We start from the raw sequence: 27,658 nt of genomic DNA, 5'->3' as shown, positions 1-27,658 counted from the left end.
TCTAGGCTCGTGTAAGAGCTAACACATATAACATATAATACAGGGAGTGGGAGAAGAGAGGTGGAGAGAAAGGGAAGCGCAACAACAGTAGAGAACAGGGACATCAGGAGATCTGTGGAAGGGATAGGGTTGGGGTGGGGCACACGTGATAAACAATATGGACACTACTAGGACTTTCAGGAAAGAAAATGGAATTTGAACGATAAACAAGATGGATACTACTAGGACTTTCAGGAAAGAAAATGGAATTTGAAGGAGGTGGATTTGGGGTGTATTAACGGGGGTAGAAAAGATTAAGGTTTTGGATGGGGGAAGATAAGAGATGGTTGTGAACAGCTGTTTTAAAGACCTGGAGGGAGGAGTGGGATTGGAGAGTGAGGGAGTTTGTTCCAGAGGCGGGAGAAAAGGGGAATGAAAGAGTGAAGGTGAGCAGAGAGCCTTGATGATGGCATTTTAACCATAAGAGGGTTGCTGGCAGATATTGTGCGACCTGCAGAAATATTTTGGGGACAGAGCACAGATAGAGCTGGAGGAGCAAGGCCGGAGAGGAGTCGTAAAGACAGAAAGACCACCAACCTGCCTGCGGTAAGTAAGTGGAAGGCCCTCGGAGATAGCGTCATCGCGGGAGATTCCAATGATTCTGAACGCTTTGGTTTCAACAGCGTGAAGACGAGCTAGGTGTGAGGCAGGAGCACCGGCCCAGAGGGGAGAGCAGTATTCCATTGAGCTGCGGATGAAAGCCTTGTATGTGGTGAGGAACTCAGAGGTGCCAAGGAAAGACTTTGCATGTCGCTGTGCTGCCTTTATGTTTTGTCCGCATGCGACTGTCAATGTGGTTTTACACATGTACAAACCCAGCACTTACATTTCTCTTCCTGAGTGTTCGCTCTTTTTGGGATCCGAATAAAAGGTCTCGGTGACCTCTCAGCACTCCCATCAACGTTTCCTAAACCACAAACGGCATTGTTTCAGCATTGCTCTCCGGGACTATTCTGCTTATTGCACGATTAGCCGTCTGTTATTCTTATGCAGGAGCGTGTGAATAACACGTATATCTGATTGGTGCTTTTTCATCATCGTCATGCTATGAATGGGAGCATCACATCAGCCTTTCTCATTTTATGGTCTTTGGTGAAATTATCGTCGATTTTTCCTGAAAATTGTAAACCTCAAATTAAACAATGTGCAATGTTCTCACTTCACATTGTGGTGTAATCTATCATTATTTATTTTAATTAAAATTTTACAATTTGTATTGTCCACTCTAGTATATTTTTTGTTTGCCTTTCGAGTTTGGTTACTTTGGACTTTGTTCAGAATCAGTTTGTTGGCCAATATTTTCTCCGACTCTGACTTGTTCATGTTACATTCTCTCCTTTGACCTAATGTAGTTTGTGTCGGATTTTTATGCCGATTATAAACTCCTGGTTATTCTCATGCAGAGTGTTGCATCATTGAGGACACCCTCCTTTGAAGAGGTCATTAAGCTGGTTGTTCCATCAGCTTACATTTGCATGTGGGAATTAGGTCCCAATGTACCCTTCGAAAAGAGTAGGCCATTGTGTGGCGGTACTCCGCACAACTTCTGGACTCCTAACTTAGGGCGGCTTTGACATCTCCCTGCGATGGAGTAGCAATCTGTCCCAGGGAAATTCACAGCCATGGAACCGTTCATGACCGAGGTAATGGTGCCTTGACATGCCCTACCGAGGCGCATGGGACCAACAACAGCGATTCCACAACCAAGCCATTGTGAAGAAATTAGCCACAATTTACACAGACGGAGATTAAACAATTACTTATCAACAGCATTGTCCTTCCTTATGAAAAGCCTTTATTGGACAACTTTTGTGCTAAGTGGGCTCATTATAGCAACTTTGTGTGTTCAAACCTGTGCTCAAAGCAAACAGACAAATGGTTAGAGCATCCTCTCCGAATCTGAGAGGTCAGTGGTTCGAGGCCGACTCTGGCCGAGTCCTTCGAAGGACTTTTTTAAATCTTGTGTGCTGCTTCCTTGCTTGACACTCGGCGTTTAAAACGTACAGAGCATGGACAAACACCCATAGGTTGGAAACCACTGCACAGGCTTTGACGGGCCAAATGGCCTCCTCCTCCTCCATGGCCTTATTATAAGCATGTATTTTTTCTGGGTTCTCGGAGTACTCTAACTGTAACTTGCATGTGAGTGGAATTCTTTATGGCGTAGCCCATAGGGCAAAGCCGTCTAGAACAGTGTTTGTCCATCTGTATGTTTGTATGTATATATGTATGCATGTATGTATGCATTTATGTATGTATGTCCCCTCAAACGTATACCAATCAGAGCTGAGGATCTGGTCACATGACAGGGCGATGTGATTACGTCTGATGTCATTACAGCTGTACGGCGGCTGACTCTCCACACTCCGGCATTTTGATTCCAATTTGGTTCAAGCCGAACTTATCGTCGAACCTGTCATATATCATAATCGCCATGCTCTACCTTTACGTTCTTAATTCAGTATGAAACACAAACAAACCGATTGCTAAAATGATCATAAAATATCGAAAGAATCGGCGTTACGGCTCTTCCAACAAAACGGTACATAAAGGCCTTAGGCTTTATGCCTACCCTTCGGACCGCTTCAGACAAATTAAGCCAAGGTTTCTTAATACAGTAGTGTATTGTTTCAGTAGTATAGTTTTAGTAATCGTAATAATAATAATAATAATATAGTAAATATAACCACATCACTTTAATCCCAATGTTGTGTATACAAAGTTAATGTATTGAAGCGGTGTATGGTTCATGATTCCGTGATAAGCGGTGTGCAGTACTAACAACCGCGGAAGTAAGGAAGTCGCCTCGGTTTTTTGATAGCATGTTATTACCCAACCCTTGTGGGGTATATAGATTACAGTAGATCTTCCCTCAGTTCTGTAAGTAAAACTTACCTCACGGATGTCGGGATTCCTCCAAATTTCTTTGTTTTAATGTTATAAACAGCATTAGCGACTGTTTAAAAGCTAATATTATGTGTTTTTGGTTTATAATATTTTACAAGCCAGGCTACGCTGCTGTTAGACTTTCGGTCTTGTTTTTTAATTACAGGTTTGAGAATTGTGAATGTTATTTCAACACGATGATGGTCAAATGTTCTTTTTATTTGGAGATTTCAATATACAACAAGCTCGTATTTCACGTTCCATACAAACCTGGACACAAAAAAAAAACATAAGGCATTGATGAAATTTTGGGAAACATACTGTTCCACACTCTGCTGAGCTTCTTTTGATAGGAGACTTTTATGCCAGGGTTGGAACATACTGTAAAAAAAACCTGGTGCCATATTCTGTGTACTTTTGGCAAAGGCAAGTCCAAGTCTCATGGCAACAGATTACTTGAACTTTGCAAAGATAAAGGCCTGGCTATCACGGACACATTTTTTAGAATGCCGAGCAAATGGTATCTGTCCTTGGAAACATCCAAGATCAAAAAGGTACTGACTATATTATTACAAGAATATCAGATGTTAACGGCATTCTATCAAATCGAGCCATGTGAGGGGCATGTTGCTCAACTGATCACTTCCTCAATCACAGTAGTTGTAAACTAAGGATCTTCTTCTCCACCGCTTGCCTTCAAAAGGAGTGAGGTCCAATGGTACCAAGCTTCTGCCCTACCTTGACCACGATACTCCTCCACTCCCCTCTGTCCTCAGCCAACTCTCTCCACCCTCCAACCACTCCCACCTCACACAATCCTCCCATCTCAACCGTGGTCTACCTCTTTTCCTCCTACCTTGTTCCCTCAACCTATCCGCTCTCTTTGCCATTCTCTCTTCCCCCATCCGCACCAAATCTCTATCCCTTCTCAGCCGGCATTTCACCAATGTCCCCGTCAAGCTCATCTGCACACTAATCTCCTCCCTCAGTTCATCTATTCTCCTTCTATCCACCCTCTTCACTCCCACAATCCTCCTCACCCAGTTGTTCTCACAAACCTTCAGCCTCTGGAAACAGTGGCACCGACTGAGAGACAACGACAGACCGTAAAGGTAGGCCGGCATTACACACGACATCAGAAACTTCCCTTTCAATTTCCTTGATCACAAGGGCTGAACAACTAAAGATCACGGGAGCTAAAACCAAACATGGATCAAAAACTCTGAAAAAACTAAATGTGCACCAACGAGAGAATGTTGACGTCCAACTTAAGTTGAAAAATGAGGTTAGAGTGGGTGAGCAAAATTGTGTTTGAAAGTGCTGCTCACCATCAGTGGAAGCAGCTCAGTTACCCCATCTATCAAACGTCCTCAAAAATTATTGGTACAATCCAACGAGAAAATTCTGATCGGTTTGCAAGATGGAAAGCAAATAATGCTGGAACACAAGATCGACCGAGCAAATGCATCGGAGAGTTCAGGAAGAACTACAGCATCAAGTGAGAAACATGAAGTCACAGAAAGAGCTCACAAAAAAATGGTTGTAGTTGGGAATATCTGAATTTTAAAATGCCGAGTAAAAATGCCGAACGTTAATTTTATCCTGGGTTCTCTCCTTTCACACTTCTTGACTTGCTTATTGAATCCTTCCCATTCTTTTCAACTGCCCCCACCATTACCCCTCTGCCCCCCGATTTTTACCCTCACCAGAGGAGAGGGTATTGCATTTGAGTCCGTTTGCCTGTTTGTTTGTCTGTTTGTCCGCACAGAATAAATATGATTTTCTCTGCAACCGTTGGTCCGATCGACAGGAAATTTTCACCATAGGTGCAACTCCACCTGTATAATTTTTTAATGATAATTATGACGTCATAGGTCGCATGGTTCAGCCGCCATCTCGGAAAAACCGAAAAACTTTGCACCTCTATATCTCCGAAAGTGCTGAATAGAAGAAATTGAGACATGGCTCATTGTAAAGAACTCTCCATGGGGAATAAAATGTGTTAATGAAGATGTCAAAGGTCCCTCCATTATGACATCATAATTCGACAAGTACAAAACTTCATCCAATCAAGATGAAATTTCTTGAGCATAATCTAGGAATAAATTAGTTTAGAAAAAAAAACAATGATGATGTCATCGGTCATGTGGTTCGTCCGCCATATTTGTTTTAACACGAAAGCCTTAAAAACCACTGAAAATACATCCTGGCGAGGGTTTGCAATCTCTGATTGCCTTCTTGTCCCCCGTCGCACCGCGTAGCGAAAGGGGGACTATGTTTTTACCCTCCGTCCGTGCGTGCGTACGTGCACTGCAATATCTTTATAAAAGTAAGCGAAGGACCGAATTCTAATTTGGTGTGTGGGTGCAACTAAGCATATGGAGGAACCCTATTGAAAATTAGGTCGCCACGTCAAAATCCAAGATGGCTGTCACCATATCTAAACCTTGTGAGCGCAATATCTTGAAAAGTAAATGTCTGAACCTTGTGAGTGGAATATCTGGAAAAATAAATGAACTACTAACGTCTAATCTGGTGTGTGGGTGTATCGAGGCATAAGGAAGAACGCTATTGAAAATTGGGTTGCCACGTCCAAAAAATCCAATATGGCCGCCTTGCGTCTTCCACTTTGTCAACTCACATCACTTCACCGACGGGGGACCGAGGCGTAACGCTTGTTTTCTTGTTTTTCTTTTTTCCCTGTTGTTTTTTTTTGCACAAGTGAATCGTAACTCACTGCTCAATCGTTCTTTCATTCTCAATACCTCCAACTTCAGCTGAATTGCTTCTTACTTTAAAAGCCCTAAATGACGTTTTAAAAAAATACTTCAATGTCCGAACTTGTCCATATAACAAACGCCACACATTTTCTTCTTCCTCTTCAACGAGTATCGGTGCCCAGGTCAGTTCAGATGTTTCGACCACTAAGCGGTCTTCACACTGCCCCTTTGGGAGATAGAGACCGCTAGGAGGTCGAAACACTGGACTAGTCTGGCCTGCTGGGCAGCTGTACTCGTTGGTGTTTACTTTGGTTTTGAACAGGTGAAGAAAACACTTGCACCTTCCATGGTGTGCACATGGAATGTGACTTCCACACCAGCGATGGATCTTTACAGGGCATGTGTGCAAGTGCCCATTTCGAGCTTTCTTGTTATTCTTGCTGATTAGGGTTAGGGTTGTTAGGGTTAGGGTTAGGGTTAAATACCATGGTGGCCATTGAATGGCTCATCAGGACTGCTTTCTCGCTGTTTGTTACTTTTAATTTATACAAACGCTGTCGGGAAATGCCATGATTTAACGTCACACTTTTAAAGCTCATTTTGTTTGCTTTTCAGGAGGAATCTCCAAATCTGAATCAGGACCAGCAGGTTGCGAAACATGAGGTGAGTTTAAACTGAAAGGCATACAAATATATATATTTTTAAACTATGCATACACTTCCAAACTCTTTATCCCTAAGTTAGCACTAAGTGTTTCATTTTATTCCAATTTGATTTCATTCGAGTTCAAATCACCTGCACTCTTCCGCCACTACAGCCTTGAGCAGACTGCAAGCTGTGTGCTGTTTTCATGGTTGTCGGTGATAAAATAAAAGGCAATTCATCAGATCCATCACTCTTTTGATGACAAAACCGTGGTGATTAGAGCTAAATTAGCAGTTCACATCGTCACATATGGTGCTCGGGATTCCCATGTGAATTCCGTACGGGGAAATCCTTTCCACCGTGACCCTGGCAATTTGCACGTGGATAATCCCATGGCTATAGTATGACGGGTTTGTTTGCTCTCTTTAAAATATATTTACTTGCGATTATCATGAAAAATAGTTTTTGTTAGATGATTTTTAAGGCAATGTATACCTCTCTGCCACAACCCTCGCATACTCTCTCCTAGCAATTGTGAAACTGATTAATTAATGTCGGCGTACTTACCCCAGCTCAAAACCAAGCATGCAGGATAAAACCCTATGGCGTGTCCATGGAAATCGTTTCAATAAAAGTTCGATTTCAGTCTCGCCAAGCTTGAAGAGTATGTGCGTCTGCGTCTACATATTTTCACTTTAAAAATGGTTTTCTCTGCAACCATTTGTCCAATCGGTACGAAACTTTAAATGGAGGAAGGACCCCATAAGGAGAACCTTCTATTGCTAGCATTGACATCACAGGTCACATGGTATGAACGACCTATTGGGGGGCATTTTTCCCCCACAGAGCACGGATTGACCTTTTCTGTGGTCCCCTTTTTTGAGGCAATGTTTTATGGCCGGATGCCCTTCCTGCTGCCAACCCTGTTGGTCGTCTCTTGCGACACACAGGGAATTACCAGTGAACTGGTACTCAATTTTCCGACCTCGGAAGGATGACAGACTGAGTCAACCCCCCTAGTGTTAATTCAGCGATCGACCGGGATTCGAACCCAGGATCCTAGGATCCCAAGCCGGCACCCTAACCGCTAAGCCAACACCAGGCTTCATAGGTCACATGGTATAGCAGCCATATTGGATTAAAGGGAAAAAAAATTGGACATCATTTTCTCCGATGGTATCCAAGGGGTATATCGCGTGACAACGATGACGCCATTGGTGAAGTGGTATTTAAGCTACAATTGGTTGATCGAAATAATTATCCCAAAAAATCTGAAACTTCATATATCTGATGTATGACCCGATGTGAGTGAATGATTAAATTTATGGCATGCATAACCAATGCCAAGAAACTATGTGACATAATAGGGTGCATGAATGAAATGGGAATATGGGCCATAATAGTGGTGTGTTCAGTTTACGATGATATTTTTATTCAGAATGAACGTGCGAGGTGAAACTATGCACTCTACGAGTGCTTTTCTAGTTTGGTGGCAAGGGTTATGTTTCACACCTGTCTGTTTGTTTGTTTGTGTGCAGCATATCTCAAAAAGTTGTGGACTGATTTGGATGATATTTGGTGGGGTGGTTGGGTGTGTGACACGGACGAATTTGTTCAATTTTGGTGAAGATCCTAATCCATATCCAGATCCGAGAATTATTTAATTATTTAATGTATAGGATGATATATATAGGATCCAGAAACAATATATAGGATGACATTTCAAAAGGTTGTGGACGAGTTATGGCAAAACTTGGTGGATGAGTTGGTCAGATGATGAAAACAAGCCGATTCGATTTTGGTTCAGGTCCGAATCCAGATCCGGCCTATCAATGGGATACGAAACGTAAACTGCTCAGCCTGGTGGAGGTATACGCTCCACAGAATGCCCATTGTAGTTCGTTTTTGTTTTCATCATTCTTTTACAGACGTTGCACGTTTACATCGACGAGCATTGACGCCGCACTCTTCACATTAAAATCCCAATGTATTGTTATGTCGGTGGGTGGGGCATATATAGATTTAGGTCGAGCTGCATAGGTAGGTGTCCGGCTGTCGTGATAGGGAACCTCACCTGTAATAAGTTCTGTCTAGCCCGAATGTCGGAGTAGGCTGCGTTTCTGTGTCCTCGCCACGAGGAGGCGGGGCTTGGTAACTAGAATTTGGGAATAAGGATAAGATTCCATTGTGTGTCGTTCCCTCTGTGATCATACCTGTGTCCCTTATGACAATATATCCCATAGACATTAGATAGGCCCATTAGCACAACACTAATTAAATCCCCCCTCCGCCACAAGACAATAAAACTGACCGGAAGAACCAACAGGAAGCGGCCACGTACAACGGCGCCATGGCAAGCAGACATCGGCCAGGCAGGCGAGAGCCACGCCCAGGAGAACTCTTGATTGACAGAAGGGGGAGGGGCGAGCAACAACCGGAGAATCGATTGGAGAGTAGGGAGGATGAAGGACGCGCCACACTGATTGGCCACCGACCATTGACACCATGGCCAATCAGTGCAGAAGGTGCAAAACGACTATCAAGAAGCGACGCACTGTTTGGAGGAGAGGCGCCTGTGACGTGAGAAGGCGTGAAAAGCTACGAATAAGCAACGCACTGGTTGGAGGGAAAGCGAGCTGACGGGAACACCACGAAGCCGGGACGATTCCTGATGGACGCTACATCCAGGGACAGATAAGCTCGCATCCACAAACAACGTTTCTTTTATTTATCCTTACCATTGTCTTGTATTTGAAGTGAGGTGTGAGGGCGTCCCGATTTAGGACATTTATCTTCCTTCACGTTCTTTGTTATCGGAGTCCGGCAAAAAACCCACGTATTATTGTACAGTAACTCCGCTTTTGGTTTGAGTTATTAATTTGCAGGTGAAGACTGCTTGGGGCCGTCAGGTAAGCAGTGGCATTCTCCCCCAAACCTCCCTTGTGTATGATCCGCCATTGGATTGATTGTCGCCTCGTTAAGCTCGATTCCATCCGTGATTGCCCGGTCTTCACCGAGGGCAAATCACACGACAGTATTTTGTCTCAATGTTCCTTTATTGGGCTGTGCTTTCTATATTTCTTAAATTAGAATGACGTCCCCAGAAAATTGTTTTATGAAGAATTAGATTTAACAAACTGAGGAACCAACTTGAGTTTTTTCAATTTCATTCATTCCTCCATATCTTCACAGACAGCTGTTCACCACCATCTCTGGTCATCCCCCATTCATGGGTCATCACCCATGATCGTTTCTGCCCCCATTAATCCTCTGCAAGCCCACCAGGTCTATAAATTTCCAAGTTTCCCCTGCTCTCCCACCCTCCTCTAAAAAAATTATTTCGTTCAATTTCTAATATTTCTTGCCCAGCTTTCCCTTCCACTTTTGTAAACTTGCACCTGTATCCAACTAAGAGTTTGCACCTGTATCAGTGCTTGTTTACCTCCTATGTCCTCACCTTGTTCTCATTCTTCTTCACGTAACTTATTTCCCCAAATCTCCTTCTATTTTGAACCTCAAACCTGCTGTTGGTATGTTCCGTCCCCTCATCCCTCTCAATTTTTACTGTTCTTTTTGTTCTTATCTTCTGTATTCTAGTTCCTCCACGAACCTCAACAAAATAAACTTATCAGATTTATTTTGGAACTTGTGAAAAGTCATATATTTTGTAAAGGTTCCGCTGTCTCTACCTTTGCTCTGTGTGAAGTGGATTTGTAACACCTAAATAGCCCCCAAGTGGTAAAAGCAGACTCTGTCCTTATGTAAAAAAAAAATTTTTGAAGTTTGTTCCCGGGTTTGAAAAGTAAGTCCCTCCCTCTTTTATTCAGCGTCTGACTCTGACATTTTTGATTCTTACCTATATAATGGTAATGATCATGTGTATCCAAGTGGAGTGACGATGTTTGAGAAACGTTTGTTGAGGCAGCCATAAATTATAATCTCAGTACCGTGTTTCAGATTTTGTGGTGCCAGTGTTTTAAATAAAACAGTGATTTGACATTCACAGAAGCAGTATTCAGAGATGTTTGCTGTGATCAAAATTTCAAAAGGAAAGCTCAGGTTGAAGTAAATTCTAGCGTTCTCTTACATGGGATAGCAAGATGGGTTGCTCACATTAGCAGTGAATTTGATTTTATAAAACTACTGATAACCCAAGAGATTCAAAATTACACCTTCATATGTTCCAGCTATAATGGATAACTACTGTGACCACACTTCCTTCCTGTTTATTTTAATTCATACCAAGTGTCGGATCATGTGCTGTGACATTCTGGTTTCGGTAGTATGGGTAGTACAAGCTGTTCTCTTAAATCAGTGTGAATAGCAACAGAAAATATCAGGACATTGAGTGTGATATTTGGAACATGCCGAGTCTCCAACAAGAACACTTGAATATTTCCATAATATTAAGAAAGGTAGGTCGGATTGTAAAACAACAACAACAACAACATGCATTTTAAGGCTATTTCCCCTGGAAGAGCGGGGGTTAGCCTTGCGGTCCCCATGACAATCTTCTCCATTTGTAAAGTTATTGGTCGGATTGTAAATTCGTTAATTATATTGGTAGGTCGGATTGTAAAGTTATTCATTAATTATTTGGGTACTACTACTACAACTACTACTTTAACTTTAACAACAACATGCATTTTAAGGCTATTTCCCCTAGAAGAGCGGGGGTTAGCCTTGCGGTCCCCATGACAATCTTCTCCATTTTGCCCTATTTTCTGCATCTCTCCTCGTTAACCCCCTTGCCCGCATTTCTTCTTCCACCATCTTTAGCCAAGTCTTTCTCGGTCTTCCCCGTCTTCTACTTCCTTCTACATTAATTTCCATCACTCTTCTCAACCAGTCACTTTCATCCTTCCTCAACACATGACCAAACCATCTCAACCTGTTCCTCTTCACAGCATCAATCACAGGCTCTATTCACAGGTACCACTTTAACTTTAACGACCCCAATTATTCCCACCCTCTTGTGGGGTTGGCCCAAGCCTTTCATGGACCAGTTGGCCATCTCTAACACTGCTCTAACAATTGACACTCCCCAAAGAAGGTACATATATATATATATATTTATATATAATATATATATATGTGTGTGCGTGTGTGCGTGTGTGTGTGTGTGTGTGTGTGTGTGTGTGTGTGTGTGTGTTTTCTTTCGCACTGCATAGCTATTTGGCTTCATTGGCCTCTGGTGTGCATTTGAAGACTGCACTATGCATCTTCTATCATTAAATAAAGGTACCATTTTGAGGAAACAAAGGTACATTTTGATTGCAACTCATGCAGAGGAAACAACATAATGCATGTTTTGTTCAGAGCGATCACAGCAGGAGTCTAATTTACTCTACCCAAAGAAGGTATGTTCTCATAATACAGAGGAAAGAAAATAGTGGTTTTGAATTTTCTTTGAAACTTTTGTTTTTCGGAACTTTTCTTTTATTTTCAAACTTCAAACTGCTTTTCAAACTTTCTTTTCAAAAAGTAGAAATTTTCAAACTGCATGGACATGTAATGACTCAGGAGCGTTAAAGTGGTGCCCGGTTCCATCTTACACTCTCCCTGTCAGGATTGCTGGTCTTATTTCCTGTCTCATTAAAACACAGGGTATGTTCAGTTACCAAGCAGCTAGCCAGCGTTTGCCAAGCTGGCCGTTCCTTATCAACGGTTTCGGATTGAGTGCCAGCTTGAGTGCTTTTGTCACCTGGTGAGCGCTCTACAAGAGACTTGGTAACTGAACACACCCCAGAATCATTACATGAAGACGAGGATAAACATATATACTGTAACTTAAAGTGCCTTCAGAAAGTATTCACACCCTTGACGTTTCACATTTAGTTGTATTACAGCCTGAATTTAAAATGAATTAAATTGAGACTTTTTTGTCACTGATCTACACATAATACCCCATAATGTAAAAGTGGAATTTGTTTTTTAGAATTTTTTACACAATAATTAAAATGAAAAGCTGAAATGTCTTGAGTCAATAAGTATTCTACACCTTTCCTATGCCATCTCCAGGCGCTGCATAACGTCATTGCCGGGCACCGAAGGGGGCTCGGCAGTGACGCACGCTGAAAGGGAGTACATACTCAGTTTTCACTCTCGTTGTTTTCTTGTTTTCTTGTTTGTTTGTCCGGGCGATATCTCAGCCCTCCTTTGAGCTAGGAAGCTGAAATTTCGGCACAATAGTGAGCAAGTACTTTGTCAAAAACAGTATTTTTAGTTTTTTGATTAATCAATTAATTGATGAGTTATTTAATTATTAGCGATTAATTTAGTACTTATACATTTCCTTTCTCTTCTGACCATGATCTCAGGCACCTTTTGAGTTAGGAAGATGATATTTGGACATGCCAATGACCAACTGATTTGGCTGCAAAGGCTATTTTTGATTTATTGATTAATCAATAATTAATCGATTAATTATTTAATTATTTGATTAATTACTACTTTTTTTTTTTTAGTTACAGATTCGGATGAAATGGTGGTGGTTTATGTGTTCTATTAGCGAATTGATTAATTTTTTAATTTTTTAATTATTATTATTTATTTATTTTCATTATTAATTATTTATTTGTTTCCTTTCTCATCTGGGCAATATCTCAGGCACCTTTTGAGCTAGGAAGCTGATATTTGGACATGACAATGACCAAGTGATTTGGCTGTAAAAGGTATTTTTTATTTATTGATTAATTATTTAATCGATTAATTATTTAATTATTCAATGAATGACTTAATTAATTATTTTTTTTAAGTTACAGATTCGGATGAAATGGTGGTGGTTTATGTATTCTATGAGCCAATTGATTAACTACTTAAATTTTTCATGATTATTATTTATTTATTTTCATTATTAATCATTTTTAGTCCCCTACCGGTCGGTGTACACCGGAGGGGACTATAGGTTTGCACACCGTCCTTGCGTCTGTCCGTCTGTCAGTCTGTCAGTCCGTCAGTCCGTCACGCAAAGAACAGTTTTCCGGACTTTTTTTCTAAACGCTTAATGCTAATGATTTCAAACTTGGCACATGGTTTCCTCATGATAAGTTACAGATCAAGTTCGAACTTCACGACGTTTCGATCATTTTTGACAAAGTTATGGCACTTTGAACTTTGGGAATTCTGATAATTCTGATGATCCTTAACTCAGTGCCATTTTAAGTTTTAATTTCCTTTAAAAAAGATTTTCTCTGAAATAATCAGACCGATTGAGATCAAATTTTCACCGTAGGGGGGACTCGGTCTGTAAAATATTTTAATGGTAATTATGACGTCACAGGTCACGTGGTTCGGCCGCCATATTGTTTTTGGTGAAAACACAAAAACCCCTTTTTCTCTGCAACGGCTGAACAGATCGAGGCCAAACTTTGCAGGCAGAATCGCATACCCATGACGAACAAAAAAGGCAGCAAGTATGACGTCATGCGTCGCATGGTTTTAGAGTTATGACGTTTTTAAGCATGAACCTTTAAAACTGAGCCCCTCCCTCATTTTTGATCCAATCGAGGGGAAACTTCACAGATCTGTTCAGCATGTCAGTCTATTAAAATGTCCTTTTGGAATTTGCGATCGGGCACGTGGTTTGGCAGGTATCGTTAATTAAACGAAAATATTTTAAAAATGGATATCTCTTGTTAATCATTTATTTATTTTCTTTCTCATCTGGGCAATATCTCTGGCACCTTTTGAGGTAGGAAGCTAATATTTGGACATGACAGTGACCAGGTGATGTGGCTATAAAGGATATTTTTGATTTATTGATTAAACATTTAATCGATTAATTTGTTATTGATTAATCAATTAATTATTTAATTTTTAATTAATGACTTATTTAATTAAATTTCTAAAAGATACATTTTCGGATGAAGCACAAGTGGTTTAGTGATGCTATTAGCCAATTGACAAAGAAAATATTTTCTGATAATCTTTTATTGATTTTTATTATGCAATTAATCAATCAATTATTGCACACCTCTCCCTCCCAACGCAGTCACTATGAGCTGCACTGCGGTATTGCCGGGCACCGTTCCACCCCCGCTCTCTCTTTCCCTGGTCCTCTCTCCCCCGCCCCCTTTCTCTGTTCCACTCCCGCCTTCTCTCTTCCCCAGTCCTCTCTCCCCCGCCCCCTTTCTCTGTTCCACCCCCGCTCTCTCTCTCTCTTTCCCTGGTCCTCTGTCCCCCGCCCTCTTTCTCTGTTCCACCCCCGCTCTTCCTCTTTCCCCGGTCCTCTCACCCCCGCCCCCTTTCTCCTTTCCACCCCCGCTATCTCTCTTTCCCCGGTCCTCTCTCCCCCGCCCGCTTTCTCTGTTCCACTCCCGCTCTCTCTCTTTCCCCGGTCCTCTCTACCCCGCCCCCTTTCTCTGTTCCACCCCCGCTCTCTCTCTCTCTTTCCACGGTCCTCTCTCCTCCGCCCCCTTTCTCTGTTCCACCCCCGCTCTCTCTCTTTCCCCGGTCCTTTCCCCCCGCCCCCTTTCTCTGTTCCACCCCTGCTCTCTCTCTTTCCCCAGTCCTCTCTCCCCCGCCCCCTTTCTCTGTTCCACCCCCGCTCTCTCTCTTTCCCCGGTCCTCTCTCCCCCGCCCCCTTTCTCTGTTCCACCCCCGCCCCCTTTCTCTATTCCACCCCCCATCTCTCTTTCCCCGGTCCTCTCTCCCCTGCCCTCTTTCTCTGTTCCACCCCCGCTATCTCTCTTTCCCCGGTCCTCTCTCCCCTGCCCTCTTTCTCTGTTCCACCCCGGCTATCTCTCTTTCCCCGGTCCTCTTTCCCCTGCCCCCTTTCTCTGTTCCACCCCTGCTCTCTCTCTCTTTCCCCGGTCCTCTCTCCCCCGCCCCCTTTCTCTGTTCCACCCCCGCTCTCTCTCTTTCCCCGGTCCTCTCTCCCCCGCCCCCTTTCTCTGTTCCACCCCCGCTCTTCCTCTTTCCCCGGTCCTCTCTCCCCCGCCCCCTTTCTCTGTTCCACCCCGCTATCTCTCTTTCCCCGGTCCTCTCTCCCCCGCCCGCTTTCTCTGTTACACTCCCGCTCTCTCTCTTTCCCCGGTCCTCTCTCCCCTGCCCCCTTTCTCTGTTCCACCCCCGCTCTCTCTCTCTCTTTCCGCGGTCCTCTCTCCCCCGCCCCCTTTCTCTGTTCCACCCACGCTCTCTCTCTCTCTTTCCCCGGTCCTTTCCCCCCCCCCCCACCCCCTTTCTCTGTTCCACCCCTGCTCTGTCTCTTTCCCCGGTCCTCTCTCCCCTGCCCCCTTTCTCTGTTCCACCCCCGCTCTCTCTCTTTCCCCGGTCCTCTCTCCCCCGCCCCCTTTCTCTGTTCCACCCCCGCCCCCTTTCTCTGTTCCACTCCCGCTCTCTCTCTTTCCCCGGTCCTCTCTCCCCTGCCCCCTTTCTCTGTTCCACCCCCGCTCTCTCTCTTTCCCCGGTCCTTTCCCCCCGCCCCCTTTCTCTGTTCCACCCCTGCTCTCTCTCTTTCCCCGGTCCTCTCTCCCCCGCCCCCGTTCTCTGTTCCACCCCCGCTCTCTCTCTTTCCCCGGTCCTCTCGCCCCCGCCCCCTTTCTCAGTTCCACCCCCGCCCCCTTTCTCTATTCCACCCCCCATCTCTCTTTCCCCGGTCCTCTCTCCCCTGCCCCCTTTCTCTGTTCCACCCCCGCTATCTCTCTTTCCCCAGTCCTCTCTCCCCTGCCCCCTTTCTCTGTTCCACCCCCGCTATCTCTCTTTCCCCGGTCCTCTTTCCCCTGCCCCCTTTCTCTGTTCCACCCTGCTCTCTCTCTCTCTTTCCCCGGTCCTCTCTCCCCCGCCCCCTTTCTCTGTTCCACCCCCGCTCTCTCTCTTTCCCCGGTCCTCTCTCCCCCGCCCGCTTTCTCTGTTCCACCCCCGCTCTTCCTCTTTCCCCGGTCCTCTCTCCCCCGCCCCCTTTCTCTGTTCCATCCCCGCTATCTCTCTTTCCCCGGTCCTCTCGCCCCCGCCCCCTTTCTCTGTTCCACCCCCACCCCCTTTCTCTATTCCACCCCCCATCTCTCTTTCCCCGGTCCTCTCTCCCCTGCCCCCTTTCTCTGTTCCACCCCCGCTATCTCTCTTTCCCCAGTCCTCTCTCCCCTGCCCCCTTTCTCTGTTCCACCCCCGCTATCTCTCTTTCCCCGGTCATCTTTCCCCTGCCCCCTTTCTCTGTTCCACCCTGCTCTATCTCTCTCTTTCCCCGGGTCCTCTCTCCCCCGCCCCCTTTGTCTGTTCCACCCCCGCCCCCTTTCTCTGTTCCACCCCCGCCCCCTTTATCTGTTCCACCCCCACATCTCTCTTTCCCCGGTCCCCTCTCCCCTGCCCCCTTTCTCTGTTCCACCCCCGCTATCTCTCTTTCCCCGGTCCTCTCTCCCCTGCCCCCTTTCTCTGTTCCACCCCCCCATCTCTCTTTCCCCGGTCCTCTCTCCCCTGCCCCCTTTCTCTGTTCCACCCCCGCTATCTCTCTTTCCCCGGTCCTCTTTCCCCTGCCCCCTTTCTCTGTTCCACCCCTGCTCTCTCTCTCTCTTTCCCCGGTCCTCTCTTCCCCACCCCCTTTCTCTGTTCCACCCCTGCTCTCTCTCTTTCCCCGGTCCTCTCTTCCCTGCCCCCTTTCTCTGTTCCACCCCCCCATCTCTCTTTCCCCGGTCCTCTCTCCCCTGCCCCCTTTCTCTGTTCCACCCCCGCTCTCTCTCTTTCCCCGGTCCCCTCTCCCCTGCCCCCTTTCTCTGTTCCACCCCCGCTATCTCTCTTTCCCCGGTCCTCTCTCCCCTGCCCCCTTTCTCTGTTCCACCCCCCCCATCTCTCTTTCCCCGGTCCTCTCTCCCCTGCCCCCTTTCTCTGTTCCACCCCCGCTCTCTCTCTTTCCCCGGTCCTCTCTTCCCCGCCCCCTTTCTCTGTTCCACCCCTGCTCTCTCTTTTTCCCCGGTCCTCTCTTCCTCTCCCCCCTCTCTCACCCCCTCCCCCCTCCCCACTCTCTTAGTATTCCCGTCTGAGAAACGACAGGTGGCATTTGTGGGTTTGCGATAATTGTCCATCTTATTCGTTGTGAAAATCTGTAAATGTGTTTCAAGATACCGAGATCCCGGGTTCACATCACATTCCATCCTGTGTTGGATTTGTCCATTGGCCAATAATGTTCTCGTAATTCTTTTTTAAAAAACTATCACCCATCTCTCATGGTTGTGTTGGCCTTTCCTGTATGATGCATGTTCAGAGATCCTTCGTGAGCTGTAAACACTGTAGGAAACGGAATTGAATGTTACACCACGAGAGAGGAACCTTTTGGCGGAGGCAACAGGAGATATAAACCGACGCGAGCATCAATTGTTAGATTTGCCACATAAGGCGCACAGCGAAGCTCAAATACAAGTGGGCATGTGCACGAATTGTAATCCAGTGATCCCATGTAACACGCATCTGATGTAGGAGCAAATATTCGCAGCAGGATTTATTTCGATCTGATTTCTAATTTAAAGTTTGTTTGTTGGGATCTGTGTGCATGCAGGGGGTTGTTGCCAATACCTGCCATCCACCTGTCGTCACCTCTATCTGAGTCCATATGCGTTGTCTACAATGTGTGGTTGTCCTTATTGTATTTATTTCCTCTTATTGTACTTTGTATTCCCAGTACATAGTATTGTGCAGCACTCCCGGGGTCGGCATGTGATGTGGATGTTATCGATTAAGTCGATCTACCTTTCTATTCGTGTTTTCTTCCAAAATCCACTTCCTCTAAGTTGTAAATCGTAGACACGAAAAGTGCATGACATTAATATTTGATGATGTAGATACATACAAGCAGTAATTGAATGGTGTAAGGGTTTGCACTGGTAAATTCCTTTCCTTTGTCTTCCTTCTGTGTTTATCCATCGGGTAAAGAAAACAATATTAATAATGCCATTTCCTCACAAGGAATTCAACGCAGAGGAGGCCATCAGTCCTGGGCAATGCCTGGGCAATGGTTGCCAACCTATGTTTTGTCCATGCTCTATAGTCTTAAAATACTGAACGTCACACAAGCAGCACGTACCATTTTCATGGTATTTGGTGTGACACAGGTCTGGGATTCAAATCCCAGACCTCCTTCAACATTATGCCACCGGGTCTGGTAAATATTTATATAAATATTATGAGACTTTCAAAATAAGCTTCAAGACAATCTGCCTTCCAGAGCTCTCTTGTTCAAATGCAACCTCAAAACTGTTTTTGAGATGCCTATTTTAGTGTACCCATCAACATATTGATTTTAGCTCATGTGATCTAGTAATTTCATGTATAAACTAGATGGTATTCATAGAATACGTACCCTGCGCAGTCAATTTGGTGTGAGCCAACTCTTCTATTTTTGAACGTTTTTTTTTTTTGATCCAATATGGCTGCCAGACCACATGAGCGATGACATCATAAATGTATATTCTCAAAATAATTGTCGCATAGATCATGCTCAATAAATTTCAAACTGATCAGACTAAGCGTTGTCCCTGTTGAATAAAAAATAAATACATAAAAACCACCTTTAGAGGCCATTTTTCCCCGCAAGCGGGGGTTGGCCTTTTTCGGGGACCGTGGTTGTTGTTGTTTTTCAGTCCCCTTTTTGAAGCAATGTTTTACGGCCGGATGCCCTTCCTGCCGCCAACCCTTTTTGTCGCCTTTTACGACAAGCAGGGAATTACCAGTGAACTGGTACTCAATTAGCCGACCTCGGAAGGATGACAGGCTGAGTCAACCCCCCTGGTGTTAATTCAGCAGTCGACCGGGATTCGAACCCAGGATCCTAGGATCCTAAGCTGGCACCCTAGCCGCGAGCCCAACACCAGGCCCAACACCTGTCGAATTATGATGTCATAATTATGGGACCAATGACGTCATCGTTAACAACACCTATTACCCATATGGAGTTCTTTACAATGAGCCACGTTTCAATTTTTAAAATGCTGACACGGCACACACTTTACTCTACTGAAATGCGGACACAAATGTTATATTTTCGTCAAAAATCGTCGGAAATTTCGCCAAATCTGTTTTGGTCATGTGTTAATATACCTCAGCGATTGACAAATCTGAAATCAGAATTTTATTTGAGGTCAAAATGACCCCATGAGGTCGCTCCATACTTTTCCTGCTCGTCATGTGCATGTGATAATTAATTCCATGCCCACTTTAGATGACTTCTGCTTCACACAATAACAACTTCTAGCTTCCAGACCGTACATCCAATCATCTTGAAATTTTGCACACATGTTACACTTCATTACCTCTTCTAGAATATAAAGTTCCACATCGATAAATGAAGCGGTTCAAGACTTATAAAAAATTTTATATTTTCGTTTAATATTTATATTTGCCAAACCACGTCACCTATCGCAAATTCCAAAAGGCAATTTTAGTAGACTGATATGCTGAACACATCTGTGAAGTTTCCCCTCGATGGGATCAAATGTGAGGGAGAAGCTAGGTTTTAAAAGTTTATGAATAAAAATGTCATAACTCCGAAACCATGTAACTTATGACGTCATGCTCAATGACTTTTTTGTTCGTCATGGGTATGCGATTTTGCCTGCAAAGTTTGGCCTCGATCTGTTCAGTCGTTTTGGAGAAAATTTGATTTTAGTGGTTTTTCAGGCTTTTCATTCAAAACAATATGGCGTCCGAACCACGTGACCTACGACGTCATTATAATTTATTTCTGCATCCATTTATACCGAGAAGATGCTTAACAAATTTCATCCTGATCGGATAAAGTTTTTTACTTGTCGAATTATGACGTCATAACGGCGGCACCTATGACGTCATAATTCACATATGTTATTCCGCATGGAGAGTTCTTTGCAAAGAGACCTGTCTTAATTATTTATGTGCAGCTGTTTTTGAGATATAGAGGTGCAAAGTTTTTTGGTTTTTCCAAGATGGCGCCCATACCACGTGACCTGTGACGTCATAATATTCACGAAAATATTCTACAGGAGGAGGCCCTCCTATGGTGAAAATTACATGTCAATCGTACTAACGGTTGCCGAGAAAATGAATTTTTAAAATGCTGACACACACGTACGACGTACGGACGGACCCGAATGCTTAACCCTGCCTTTCGCTTCGCGAGCGCAGGGTAACTAGAAGGGCACTCGGTAGAGCGCATACCTCCGCTAGGTTGAACAGTTTGGTTTGTAGCCCACCGATAGGCCGGATCTGGATTCGGACCTAAACCAAAACCTAATCAGCTTGTTCTTGTCACCTAACCAACTCGTCCACCAAGTTTAGTCATAACTCGTCCATAACGTTTTGAGATATTGTTCTACATATCATTTTTGGCCCGTCAAAGCCTGGTGTTGGCTTAGAGGTTAGGGTGCCGGCTTGGGATCCTAGGATCCTGAGTTCGAATCCTGGTCGATCGCTGAATTTATGCCAGGGGGATTGATTCAGCCTGTCGTCCTTCCGAGGTCGGCAAATTTGAGTACCAGCTTGCTGGGATGAATGATCCCGGTGTGTACCCCGATTTAGAATAGGTACACCGTATCCCTGCGCATCGTAAGAGGCGACTAAGGGTTGGCGTCAGGAAGGGCATTGGGCCATAAAAACATTGCCTCAGACAGGGAACCATGATTGTCATGGGGCCCACAAGGCTAACCTCTGCTCTAGAGGGGAGAAATGGCCTTAAAACGATCATTCATATTATTCATATCATTTTTGGCCCTATCACTTGATGGTGAAGAATCACTTCAATTTTTTTTTTTTAATTCTCGTATCCGGATCCGGATCTTCACCAAAATGTAATCGTTTTGTCCGTGTCACACACCCAACCGGTCAACCAAGTTTCGGCCGAATCCATTCATAACTTCTTGAGATAGGTACCATTTTAACTCTTTACCCTGAAGACCCCTGAATACCTATGTATTGTTTTTATCCCTATCACTCAATGGTGACGAATCACTTAAAAAAAAAAAAAGTAACTCGTATCTGGATCCCGATCCGGATCCGGAACTTCACCAAAATGTAATCATTTCGTCCTTATCACACACCCAACCTCTCCACCAAATTTCGTCCAAATCCATCCACAACATTTGTGATATCCTCTCCACAAACAGCCAGGTGAGAAAACATAACCTCCATCCACCTTGGTTGGCGGAGGTAATAAATCCCCCAAATTACTCTATTAGGTACAGTATGTCTATTGAACATTCTCATCTGAGTAAAGCGGAAGCTGGTAATCCAGGTTCAAATCCCATATTATACCGTATCAATTTGTTCATTAATTAGTCATGTTCTGGTAATCAATGCAATAGGTCCAATGGTATCTAATATATTTTATCATGCATGCAAGATACGTTCAACATATGAACAACCTCTATGTACAACATATGAACCACCTCTATGTACAACATATGAACAACCTCTATGTACAACATATGAACAACCTCTATGTACAACATATGAACAACCTCTATGTACAACATATGAACAACCTCTATGTACAACATATGAACAACCTCTATGTACAACATATGAACAACCTCTATGTACAACATATGAACAACCTCTATGTACAACATATGAACAACCTCTATGTACAACATATGAACAACCTCTATGTACAACATATGAACCACCTCTATGTACAACATATGAACAACCTCTATGTACAACATATTGTTACGGATCGCGGTTTAGATGTTATGATGGGCCGAGCGGATGGTCCACCGCGACCTAACAGTTCCCCCGATTCTTCCCCAACTCACCCGATTCGCCCAGACGTTGGCCAAATCGCGCTACGCTAAATCAATGATTGGAAAGGACACAACGACTGGGATAAATGAAACGACGCAAGGGGTACAGTTCTCAAGACCTCCGGAGGAGGATATAATTAGTGGTGGAGAAAAGGGGTAGATTACAAGGTAGAGTGAGGTAAAAGACACAGAAGAGATAGGCACTTAGATACAATCTTATCTAGCCCAGACAGACCACAGACAAACGGAACAAGGCTGACTTACACAGGGATTGATGGCAGGGAAGGACAGGTCGGTTGATAGCACAAGGTGCACCTTGGCTCGGGGACAGGATCAAGCACGGTCCAAAAGATGCAGGGAGGCCTCACAGCGCTCGGAGGTGGCGTCTTTCTTTCTCCAAGCTCAGCGCGCATCTGACGTCACCTTCCTCTTCCTGCGCATGCTCAGCGGGGAGTCACACGCCCTCGGCTGGTTGGCTCCGCCCCAGATGGGACCGGTCCGCCGCTCCCATTGGGTGCGGGGGTTACCGGGCTCCGCCCTTGACGAGGAGCTGACAGCGAGCCCCTACGTGGTAACCCCGTCGAGCACATGTTCGATGGCGGCTCGCTGGGAAGGCCTCATGCCCTCCCAACACCCCCTACCAACCAAGCCGGGGTGAGGACGCGCACTCCCTGTGCACGCCGCCGCCGTGCTGTTGTTGTTGTTGTTGTTTCTGAACCGGGAGGAAGAGCTGCGGGGAGGTATTGGGAGGTCCTAAACTTCCTAACGGTGCCATACAATCACATTCTGGTGCAACGAAGAGTCAGAATTAATGGAAACGAGTCCTTAACTGACATAGACTAAGAATAACTAGCAAGATGTCCTATAGTTGTCTACGTGAGATGCGGTGGACCTGGATGCGACATTTAATGGGGGAAATAGGGGGAGGTCGGGTCTACAGAGTGTTGTTTACAGAAAATGGGACGAGGGAATGGGGGATTGGGGATAGTTGGGAAGTATTGAGGAAATAGGGGAATATTTACAAGCGGATATGGATGGATGCAAATCCCATATCCGCAACATTGCACCCTTCTCTACCTCGGGGCGTCCCGACCCGATAAATTTTTACCTACGTTAGTGTGGCACTCAGATGTAGTTCCCTCTACTATTAACTCAACCCTGAGTGCGACAGTTTTACAGATGTTCACAAATGAGTAAATACGTCCCCCTGCGACGTTGCACCCTTCTCCTAACAGAAACACACCCACAGGATAACCGAATCGCGGAAAGCATCCTCAAACTAAACATACAGCCAGTAGGGAGCATTATTTACAATTGACGCTACTTTATTTACAAGACTAACCCAGGACCTGTGATTGTTCTTTCTGGGGGGGGAGACAGTCTGCTCTGCATCAATGCACCATTAAAGCACCCAAAAACGCACCAATACACACCCAAGCACCAATCGGTGCAGTCACCATTGTTCATGAAAATATAAACAACAACCCCTAACCCTGCAGGTGTCTCTTGCTCTTCGGCTCCCTCTGCTGGTTATTATTATTGTCTTCCAGTTGTTGTCTTTCTTTCATTTTCTTACTGGCGGCCTATTTGCAATAAAGTGTGCCCAACGTGTCCATTTTATTTTCTTTATTTATGGCCCACAGGGCCGACTACGTGTGGTTCACCTGTGGGGCATCGGTGCCCTGTGGCCAAGGCCCGCCAGCAAGATTTCGGGCCCTCATGGCCGGTTCCAGCAGAGGGGCCATGCCCCAACCCATGGGGTCCATAAGTGGTGCTCGGCCACAGACATGTGGTCCATAATGTGGTGCATCGATGCAGACAGCTGGTTCTGAGAGTGCCGGGCGCACAATGGCCGACTCACGCACGCTCCCCTCGGCACCAAATGGCGCACAGGTCATGTGGGAGACAAAAGAGACAAATGAGCAAGGGGTAAGGTCACAAGGGTACACATCAATAAGGCAATGCAAGGCGAAATGCGTACGGAGGGCGAAGTGAGAAAGCTCGTCCCTACCGTACGTCACCCCCCTGTCACCTACACTACCCTTGCCCTTACCCCATATGTACAAAATCTACACATTACCAATCCATCGCTACTGTCACGTCTCCCCATATTTCCTCTATACCAAATTCGTCACCACAATCCCTCTATCCAAAATTTGCCATCACCCAATTCGTCATCAATCCTCATAAGGAGGAAGAGATGGAACAACAAAGCACAATGTCACACCCACGTCATGATGCGTCTCACAAATCCACACAGCAATTCTCCTTTCCTGCAACACAGAACAAAGGAACACAGGTGTGGAGTCATCATCATCACCTCAGGTAAGTGGCTGCGTATGGTGCGACAGGTTCATCAATCCTAACTATTTCCTAAATGACTTTAACAACTTTACATTACCCGGGGTCTTTCCCTGCCAATCCATTGGCCAACTTACACTATGGGTTCTAAAAACCAATTCCCATTGACCAAACTGTGGTGCTTCTCAAGTTCGGGTCTCACTCCCCCGATTCATCACTCGGTGCCCCCGCACAATTTCTGGGCTGTGACGTGTAGCTCTCCCAGCAGGTCTACCCACCTGCACACCTCCACCACTGTAGTTGCCACCCGAGCTTACCTGCTCCTTAACCTAACCTATCTACTGGGGAAGGCCCCTCCTGGCTCTGTCACCCCACTCGGTGCCCTCTGGCACTGGGCTACCCGGGTCCGTCCTCCGGATCCTCGGGCCCCATCCACAACTACCGGCTCCCAGAGCCCACCTGCGGCCTCACCTGGCCGACATCCTCACAGTGGTGGAGTGCCCAAACCAACTACACACACTAACAGGCTACACGCCCAGCCATTTCCACAACACTAATGCACCCATCCAAATACCATTCTGTCACCCGCACCACAGATGCCAATATCCAACCACAATTTACCTATACCCTCTACCTAACACTTACACTACCCGCCCCGGGTATTCGTGATGGGGGTCCACTCTTCCCCCTTTCACACCTTCGCACCACCCACTCCACTCCATCGTTTCCACCATACTCACTCCACGACCATCCATTCCAATACTCCACTTATTCCACACTCCATGTCTTCCACACAACCATTTATTCCATTCACCTGTTGGTGCACACCTGTGCACTCACACCTGGTGCCACCTGCACCCTTCTCTCCCCCAAGCGCATTCGCACTGATCCACAACACTCACTACTCCTACACTGCTCCACACACCTGTCCAGTTCTCACACAGCATAATCTCATCTAACTACTCCCCTCTGAAACTTGCGCTTCTCCGTCTTCCCTTACACTCAGCGCTCCCACGTCATTATCAAACACTAAGCTACTACGTCCCCTCTACAGGTATCCTTGTCACTAACTAATCTTAACGTCACCTAATGTCATCTTCGCTAGATCCCTACACACGATATCCTATCCCACCCGGGCTAGTTTTCACTGCCATACACCCCATAATCTATCGCGCATTTGCCCCACATCATGGGAAGGGTGGCAGGGATGCCACCCTTACCCACCGTCATACGGCGCGAGTGGGACCTTGTGGGACCACCTCGTATGCGAGTCGTTGCCCGCCTGCCGGACCCCGTGCGTCGCCCCTTGCGGGGTCAGCGCGGGGCCGAACCGGCCGGGCCCCCACAGTACATTACCCCCAAGGGGCTCTCGTGCCTCCCCTGTCCCTCTAAAAACTACCCCTGTTGGTGTTGATGCATGGGTCACACTTCCGCAACCCGCTACCCATTCCATACCACTACAACCTTGCTCACTCACACCTCGCACCTCTCCCATCACCGGACCCTCTCGCTCGCACCCTCGTTCCATACCCTCCGGACCAGCCATACACCTCACTCTTGGCCTCTCACGAACATCCGGGTCCATCTCGACCCCCAAGCTTATTAAATCACCTGGCGCATCATACGCACGACCATATTGGTCACCACTTACACCGGGTCCTCTTTCTCTTCGCTTCTCCTCCATCACCTGCGAATCCCTCATCCGGTTAATGAGCACATCATCACGATCCGAACACAGCCTTTGGACCAATTCTTTTACTTCCTCCTTTATCTCTTTCTTATCCTCTCTCCGTCGCTTCTTAATTTCGCTCACCCCTTCTTCCACTTCTTCTAATTTCTGCTTCACCTCCTTCATCTCCTCGTGCACCCCCTTAAGTTCTTCCTCTAACTCCACCTTATTTTTTTCTATGTGCTCCCGCACCTCCCGCTCTTTAACCTCCATCACCTCTACCACCTTGTTCATTTTCCTCGTCAGGTTCTCATGTACCGTCTGACACTCTTTTTTAATTACCCCTACGTCCTTTTTCATCTCCTTCTGTGTCGATTTTAAACCCTCTATTACCGCTGTGTTCTTCTTTACCTGGTCCCCCAACTCCTTTTGTCCCACTGTCAGTTGTTCTACTCCCAGCGTCAACTCCTCTATACCACCTTGCAATTTTACAGTCCCCTTTCTCACCTCCTTCTCCATGCGCTCCTTACAGTGCCTCACCTCCTCGCGCACTCCTCCGACCTCCTCACTCACACCTCTTCTGATCTCCTCTCCCATCACTTGCATCTCCTGCCCAGATGCCACCCTCATCTGCTCCATTTCCTCCCTGTGAGCATCCAATTTAGTTTCTACCCCCATTCTGACCCCCTCTATCTGCTGCCCCATTTTTTTAACTTCCCTTTCCGCTTGGTCCCTCATGTCCCTCAATTTGCCTTCCATACTGTTTTCTAACCCCTCTAACCCCTTTTTCATCCCTTCCATTTGATTCTCTTGAGTGGCCATTCTGTTTTCTACCCCCGTTAACCCCTCCTGTATTTCCCCTAATCTATTGTCTAATCCCTCAAATTTGTTTCCTAATCCCTCTATTCTACTCCCTAACCCTCCGATCTGGGCCCCCATGTCCTCCCTCAATTTCTCGCTATTGGACCCCATCCTTTGTTCTAACCGTTGGCTATTGGCCCCCATGTCCTCCCTCAATTTCTCGCTATTGGACCCCATCCTTTGTTCTAACCGTTCGCTATTCTGGGCCATAAGGGCCTTCATTTGTATTAAAAAAAGGTTCAAATCTACCAGCGGCGCTGCTACGGTCGCGGGCGCGGTCGCCGTAGCCATCTGCGAGGCGCCATTTTGCGCGCCCGTAACCTCGTGCGCGAGGACGCCATTTTGCGAACCTGCCGCCCTCACTGCTTCGCTCTCCTCATGTCCCTCAATTTGGTCCTGGATCGACCCTGCCTCACTCTCCTCGACCGGAACCCAGCCGTCTTGATCTGCCATAGCGCGACTTTCAAAATTCGGGTTTTTTGTAAAACAAAACAATTTCCAACTGCTTGTAATTTTGAGCGCGTTAAGCGCGCTTCGGGCCTCGTATCTCACTCCTCGACACCAATTGTTACGGATCGCGGTTTAGATGTTATGATGGGCCGAGCGGATGGTCCACCGCGACCTAACAGTTCCCCCGATTCTTCCCCAACTCACCCGATTCGCCCAGACGTTGGCCAAATCGCGCTACGCTAAATCAATGATTGGAAAGGACACAACGACTGGGATAAATGAAACGACGCAAGGGGTACAGTTCTCAAGACCTCCGGAGGAGGATATAATTAGTGGTGGAGAAAAGGGGTAGATTACAAGGTAGAGTGAGGTAAAAGACACAG

At 45.7% G+C, this 27,658-nt stretch overlaps 1 long non-coding RNA gene across 1 annotated transcript in view; it reads left to right on the top strand.

The window, feature by feature from the left end:
* LOC144888323 (uncharacterized) overlaps positions 1-27,658 on the top strand; it is a 93,083-nt gene that overhangs the window by 44,993 nt on the left and 20,432 nt on the right. Inside the window, exon 2 of the long non-coding RNA XR_013620917.1 lies at positions 6,261-6,308. This is a non-coding gene — a long non-coding RNA (uncharacterized LOC144888323). The remainder of the gene's footprint in view (positions 1-6,260; positions 6,309-27,658) is intronic.

Source organism: Myxine glutinosa, chromosome 11, assembly GCF_964187855.1.
Source record: "Myxine glutinosa chromosome 11, kmMyxGlut1.1, whole genome shotgun sequence".
NCBI lineage: Eukaryota > Metazoa > Chordata > Myxini > Myxiniformes > Myxinidae > Myxine > Myxine glutinosa.
The sequence above is the reverse complement of the archived record's forward strand: the minus strand, read 5'-3'. Positions and strand labels throughout refer to the sequence as shown.